At 37.6% G+C, this 7,195-nt stretch overlaps 1 long non-coding RNA gene across 1 annotated transcript; it reads left to right on the top strand.

Moving 5' to 3' along the window:
• The first annotated feature begins 682 nt into the window (after positions 1-682).
• Positions 683-2,218, top strand: LOC108737528. The gene is made up of 3 exons (XR_003232231.1): positions 683-1,158; positions 2,038-2,150; positions 2,208-2,218. It is a non-coding gene; the product is annotated as an uncharacterized LOC108737528 (long non-coding RNA).
• Positions 2,219-7,195: the final 4,977 nt, after the last annotated feature.

The raw sequence follows: 7,195 nt of genomic DNA, 5'->3' as shown, positions 1-7,195 counted from the left end.
ACCCAGTCCAACCAGAGTGACCTATACACACACTCTGGCCTCCTCGGTAAAGCAGCCACTACCCTTAGTCACATTAGACAGTCGAATNTATGCCTCAATAAAATAATAACGTTGGGGCCTGCTTTACCCCCGCTGAACCGATGACTAGAACAAAGGGCGCGGCCCAGCTGCCGGTGAGGCCCTCAACTCGCACCCACCTCTGGGGGGGCAAAATAAACCGGACTCTCCACGGCTCAACCACATGTTGACCCAGTCCAACCAGAGTGACCTATACACACACTCTGGCCTCCTCGGTAAAGCAGCCACTACCCTTAGTCACATTAGACAGTCGAATCAGAAACCACCCTATTTGACGCACACATGGCTTCGCATTTAAATTAGTTCTCAGGTCTATCTTACTTCCAAATTATTTTCATTTAACTTTGGTCAAAACTAACGATCCCAATCTACTGTCTTTAACTTGATACCAGCCAGAATCTAAATGAATTCTAACATGAACAACTCAATACAAAGGCCACTGCTCTACCTCCGCCCCACCTTACTAGTACGGGTGGCGGGGCCCATTCCATTCGAGGCTGATTCAGCGCGCTGAACCCTCTCACCGCACTCACAACGGGGGGGCAAACCTCGGACTCTCCAGGGTCAACCACTTGTTGACCCAGCCCAGCCAGGGTCCACACCAGGGTATGAAATGTCGAGCGCGAGCGACACCTAAGTTTACCCCACGTAAGTTTTTAAAATTTTTAAATTACCAAAATCGACATTACCGACATACCAGGCGACATACATTTTACTGAAACGACAACAGATGATGCGATGGCGGTTGCGATTATCAGAGGAATTCCGCAGTAGTTGTGGCGTTATTGAGCAATAGTGAGTAGTTTCACGACTTGTAATATTTTAAAATGTTTGTAAGAAGTACTTTTACCTATCCTGCAAGTAAGTAATATATTGAATACTTCAATCATTCTTTACAATAAGTAAAAAAACGATGTTTTCTGTCCAACACAGAAAAACCGTGATGTGCAGTCTACACTATTACGGGGTCAAATTAATTTGAAATGTTCTACCTAGATTATACAGTTCCTGCAGGAGTTAAAAGTCAAGATGCCGCTTTTCATTTTCCTGAAGTAACAGCGGTTCCAACGAAAGTGGCAGGTATTGTAATTTGTTGTTGTGAACTTAAGTTTTAAAAAAAATGTTTTGTAGAACTTCTTCTGGTAGAGGATGGAAGCAGACGGAATTTCCCCATTAAAAGATGAAAAAGTACTGCATCCAGTGAAAACATATGACGGCAAACGAAGAATTGTTTTAACTGTAGGTAGTTATGGAGATAACGGTTTCAAATATCCAAAACATATATAATTATTTGTTATAGAAAGTACACTCACAATGGACAATATAGAAGCTAGTATTTCTGCAGTTTCTCAATCGTTAGCACCCCCTGTAGAAACAGGAAGCAGTACTAAATTAGGTAAAGAACAATTTCTTTGTTCATACAAATATACCTGTCTCAGTATGTATATTTTAATTAATTGATGTTTGCTATTTACTCGTATATTGTGCTAATTGTATTTATTACTGCATTTGTACTTTGTTATTAAATTTGTTAATTTTATTTTTGTTTTTTTTTCAATTTCCATTTAAAACAAAAAAAAATAAAATTTGGTGTAATTTTGAAATGCGCGCCTTTGGTTACGCTTCATAGTTTGATGTATAGATGGCAGTGAAATTCGAAGTTTTCTTTGCCAATACCATTTATATATATATTCCAAGTATNAGTACTTCAATCATGCTTTACAATAAGTAAAGAAAGGATGTTTTCTGCCCAACACAGAAAAACCGTGATGTACAGTCTACACTATTACGGGGTCAAATTAATTTGAAATGTTCTACGTAGATTATACAGTTCCTGCAGGAGTTAAAGGTCAAGATGCCGCTTTCCATTTTCCTGAAGTAACAGCGGTTCCAACGAAAGTGGCAGGTATTGTAATTTGTTGTTGTGAAACTTAAGTTCTAAAAAAAAATGTTTTGTAGAACTTCTTCTGGTAGAGGAATAGAAGCAGACGGAATTGCCCCATTAAAAGATGAAAAAGTACTGCATCCAGTGAAAACATATGACGGGAAAAGAAGAATTGTTTCAACTGCAGGTAGTTATGCAGATAACAGTTTCAAATATCCAAAACATATATAATTATTTGTTATAGAAAGTACACTCACAATGGACAATACAGAAGCTAGTATTTCTGCAGTTTCTGAATCGTTAGCACCCCCTGTAGAAGCAGGAAGCAGTACTAAATTAGGTAAAGAACAATTTCTTTGTTCATACAAATATACCTGTATTAGTATCTATATTTTAATTAATTGATGTTTGCTATTTACTCGTATATTGTGCTAATTATATTTATTACTGCATTTATACTTTGTTATTAAATTTGTTTTTTTTTTTCAATTTCCATTTAAAACAAAAAATAAAATTTGGTGTAATTTTGAAATGCGCCCCTTAGGTTACGCTTCATAGTTTTATGTATAGATGGCAGTGAAATTCGAAGTTTTCTATGCCAATACCATTTATATATATATTCCAAGTATCGTCTACTAATGTAGGGTAAACTTAGATGTCACTGGTATCGTCATAATCTCGCGAGCTTTACATCTATTTCCTAGTCTAAGGCCCACACTGGCCTCCAAGCAAAGCAGCTTCCAAAATACGAGGGTGGATTGATAAGTTTCCGGCCTGACCAAGAGATGACGCCACTAGGCCTACCTTGAGGTGACATTCTATAGTACCATCCTTGGATAGCTTGTAGCTATAGTTTCAGCCCGATCTCCTTGCTAGTGTAGGTTTGACAGCACGCTGAACAAGACGCCTCTGTGGTTTTCGTAAAAATGGAAAAGCAGGAAAATCGTGCTGTCATCAAATACTTTTATTTGAAGGGGTTAACGCCGAAGGAAATTAAAAAAGAGATGGACTCAACACTGGGGACATCCTCCCCGTCATATTCAACCGTTAAGCAGTGGGTTTCCGAGTTTAAAAAGGGTCGTGTGAGCACCTCTGATGGGCCTCGCTCAGGACGCCCCGTTGAGGTCACAACTCCAGATATGATCGAAAAAATTCATCAAATAGTGCTGGGAGACCGCAGATTGAAAGTGCGTGAGATAGCTGAGACCTGTAAGATGTCATATGAACGTGTGCAACATATTTTGCACCAACATTTGCATATGGAAAAGCTCTGTGCAAGATGGGTGCCGCGTTTGCTAACAGTCGACCAAAAATTGATTCGAAAAAACATTTCTACCGCAAATTTGTCATTGTATAAGCGTAATCCAAGCGAATTTTTGCGTCGATTCGTAACCGTTGACGAAACGTGGGTCCACCACTACACTCCTGAAACCAAAGAACAGTCTAAACAGTGGATTGGACCAGGGGAACCAACTCCAAAGAAGGCAAAAACAATTTTTTCGGCGAACAAGGTTATGGCTACTGTTTTTTGGGATGCAAGAGGTATTATATACATTGATTACCTTGCAAAGGGTAATACTATCACTGGTCAATACTACGCAGACTTATTGCAACGTTTGAGCCACGAGGTGAAAATTAAACGACCTCATCTGGCGAAGAAAAAAATCTTGTTTCATCACGATAACGCACCAGCGCACACGTCAATCGTTGCGACGGCTAAAATCAACGATCTAAAGTTTGAATTGATGCCGCACCCTCCTTACTCTCCAGACCTAGCCCCGAGTGACTATTTTCTGTTCCCTAATCTCAAAAAATGGCTTGGCGGTAAGAGATTTGCGGACAATGAAGAAGTAATCGAAGCTGTAAATGGTTATTTTGAGGAGCTTGACGAATCAGTCTATAGAGATGGCATTAATAGACTGGAACACCGCTATGAGAAATGTATCAGCCTTGGAGGAGATTATGTTGAGAAATAAAAAAAAAAAATTTTTAAAAACCTTGTTTTTCTTGGTCAGGCCGGAAACTTATCAATCCACCCTCGTAAATATAATATACATAAGACAGCAGGATTAATGACCACCTCAACTAGCTCACGTGGCTGTAAGTAGCTTAAGCATTTTCCCTTAAACATCTAAGCCTATATCATTTTGATATATTTAATCAACTTAATTAACTCAATTTACTTAATTTAGCCTGTTCTATCTATCTATCCTAATAAAGAACCAAGACACTCAGTGAGCAAAAACTCACCTCTATAAACAGGAAAATTAATCTAAAATAGATAATACAAAACACACAAAAACTAATACGATGCGACACACGATTTGATCGAGAATCTATCGAACAGCGACTAAAGGGAATGGTTCACATGCGTTTTGAGTTCCCATAGTCCGGTCGTCCACATCTGGTTAACATTATATTCACTGCTTCTACTTGACACAGAACGGTATACAAACCCTCATAATTTATATGAGCATTTCCTAAAACGCGAACTAATAATGTTTTAGCAGAACGCACGGCAGCTTCCCAAATACCTCCTTGATGTGGTGAAAAGGAAGGAATGAAATGCCACTCTATAGAATTTTTAAGAAGAAACTCGCAAATTTCACTATTCTGAACGGAATTCTTTAATGTCTTAATAATGTTTTTTAATTCATTATTCGCCCCCACTATATTTATGCGTACAAAGGCCCCTTCTAGAAACGAAGCGCTTTAAACAATTTAAGAATGATTTGGTAGACAAATCTCCAGCCAGCTCAATGTGCACAGCTTTGGTGGTAAAGCAAACAAAAATGCATATATAAATTTTTACCAATTTGCGCGTTCTTAAAGTTCCGTCCTTGACTAGAATCGGACCTGCATAATCTGCACCTGTCGAAGAAAAGGGTCTGGTTGGCACCAGTCTAGATCTGGGAATATTTCCCATTAATGGGTTTAAATTAGAAGGTTTAGTTTTAAAACAAACTACACATTTGCTTAAAATATTCTTTACCGTTCATTTACCGTGAATCGGCCAATACTTATACCTTATCGCATTCGATGTATGCTGTTGTTACTAATTTTGTTAATGAGTGCCGAGGAGGTAGGAGTATCTGATGTTTTTTATCAAAATCTAACTCGGCTTGAGTAATTCTACCTCCTACTCGTATTAAACCTTCCCTATCCAAAAATACATTTAAAGACAAAAGTTTACTAGAGTTCGCAATAGGTTTCTGAGATTGTAAGCACCTTAGTTCTTCAGCCAAGACCTTATGTTGTGCAATTTTGATCAATAAAATTAGAGACTGTTTTAATGCGTTTAAAGTAATATCACCGCTGAGCTTTGTCTTATTGGCTGAATTGATGTTATATAAAAATCTAAGCACATAGGCGAAAACTCTTTGCAATTTGGTTAATGAAGAAAATTTGTCAAATAAGTCATCTGCATTGTAATGAGTCAAGAATGATAATATAGTTATTTTGTGCTTTTCGGGTACATCCGAGATTTTTACAAATTGTGATTCAGGCCATGCATTCGACTCGTGACTTAAAAAATCAGATCCGAACCACCACAAGGTGTTGTCCATTAAGTCCCTCGGATTACATCCTCGAGATATTACATCAGCAGGGTTCAGCGTAGACGGAACATGCTTCCATACACATTGTTTTGTAAGTTCCTGTATTTCTGTTACCCTATTAGCAACGTATGTGTTCCAAATATTTGATTCTGCCGATAACCAATTCAAGACGATTGTAGAATCGCACCAAAGAAATTTTTCAGAAATAGACATATCTAGAGTCCCCTCTACTTTACTAGCTAACCGTGATAATAACATTGCTCCATTTAACTCTAGACGAGGTAATGAAATTCTTTTCAATGGCGCTATTTTAGATTTTGCACATAACAATTTAGTAAAGTATTGTCCGCTAGAATCTTGTGTCCTTACATATATGCAAACACCGAAACAAAGTTCAGAAGCGTCACTAAAACCGTGTAATTGTATTCTTGTGTATTTTGAAATAGTAACCTGACGAGGTATTTTAATGTCGTTTAGATCTAACAACATATCATAAAATCGAGACCAGGAAGTACATAAATCCGCAGGGACAGGCTCATCCCATGCGATTTGAATTTGCCAAAGTTTCTGGAGAAGAAGCTTTGCTTGAACTATGACTGGACCTATAAGACCTAAAGGGTCGAATATTTTCGAAACTGTTGATAAAATGAAACGTTTGGTGATAGTTTTAGTTTGAGGTAAATTGATACAGTAAGAAAATTTATCATTATTTGGGTTCCATATTAATCCCAAGGCCTTAATATTCTCGTCCCTCGAAATATAATATTCAGGTAAGTCCTCTATCTTTTGACTATCAAGCAATTCCTGACTATTGGAGCACCATTTGCGTAACAAAAAAACACCAGATTTAAGGATGTCGGAGATTTCTAATTTTAATGCTGACTGAATATTATCTGCGCCACTGATTAGATCGTCCATATAGAAATCATGTTTTATTGCTTGTGCAGCTTCGGGAAATTGAACTTCATTTTCTAACGCTAATTGTTGTAATACACGACAAGCCAAAAACGAAGCCGGAGCTGTTCCGTAAGTAATTGTATTTAATTTATAATGTTCGAGCTTCTGATCTAGACCCGTACGTCATATTATTCTCTGCAGGTCTCTTTGTTCTGGCTTCACGTTAATCTGTCGATACATTTTCTCGATATCACTAATAAATAATATGTTATGTTTTCGCATTTTGATAGCAATAGAAAACAAGTCGCTTTGGATACTTGGACCTATTTTGAGTACGTCATTTAACGACAGTCCTGAGTCAGTTTTGCAAGATGCATCAAAAACCACCCTGAGCCTTGTAGTTTTACTTTGTTCCTTTATTACACCATGATGTGGCAAATAAAAGATTGGATTATGATTGTCGTCATTCGCGATATCTATGGGAGACATATGTCCCAAATTTTCGTATTCTTCGAGAAAATTTTTATATTGTGATTTTAAATCGGCATTACGCTTTAAACGACCTTCTAGTGCTAAAAATCTGTTTGTTGGATTATGTTTAGAATCGCCTAATTTCGAAACGTTGTTTTTTAAAGGTAAACTAACTTCAAACCTACCACTAGAGTCTCGCTTAACCGTTTCTATAAAATGCTATTCGCATTCTAGTTCTTCTTTTGACAGACATTTTTTCTCATGTATTTCCTCTATCGCCAGAACTGCTTAACCTGCTCTTGTAACT

Source organism: Agrilus planipennis, unplaced genomic scaffold, assembly GCF_000699045.2.
Source record: "Agrilus planipennis isolate EAB-ADULT unplaced genomic scaffold, Apla_2.0 scaffold14, whole genome shotgun sequence".
NCBI lineage: Eukaryota > Metazoa > Arthropoda > Insecta > Coleoptera > Buprestidae > Agrilus > Agrilus planipennis.
The sequence above is the reverse complement of the archived record's forward strand: the minus strand, read 5'-3'. Positions and strand labels throughout refer to the sequence as shown.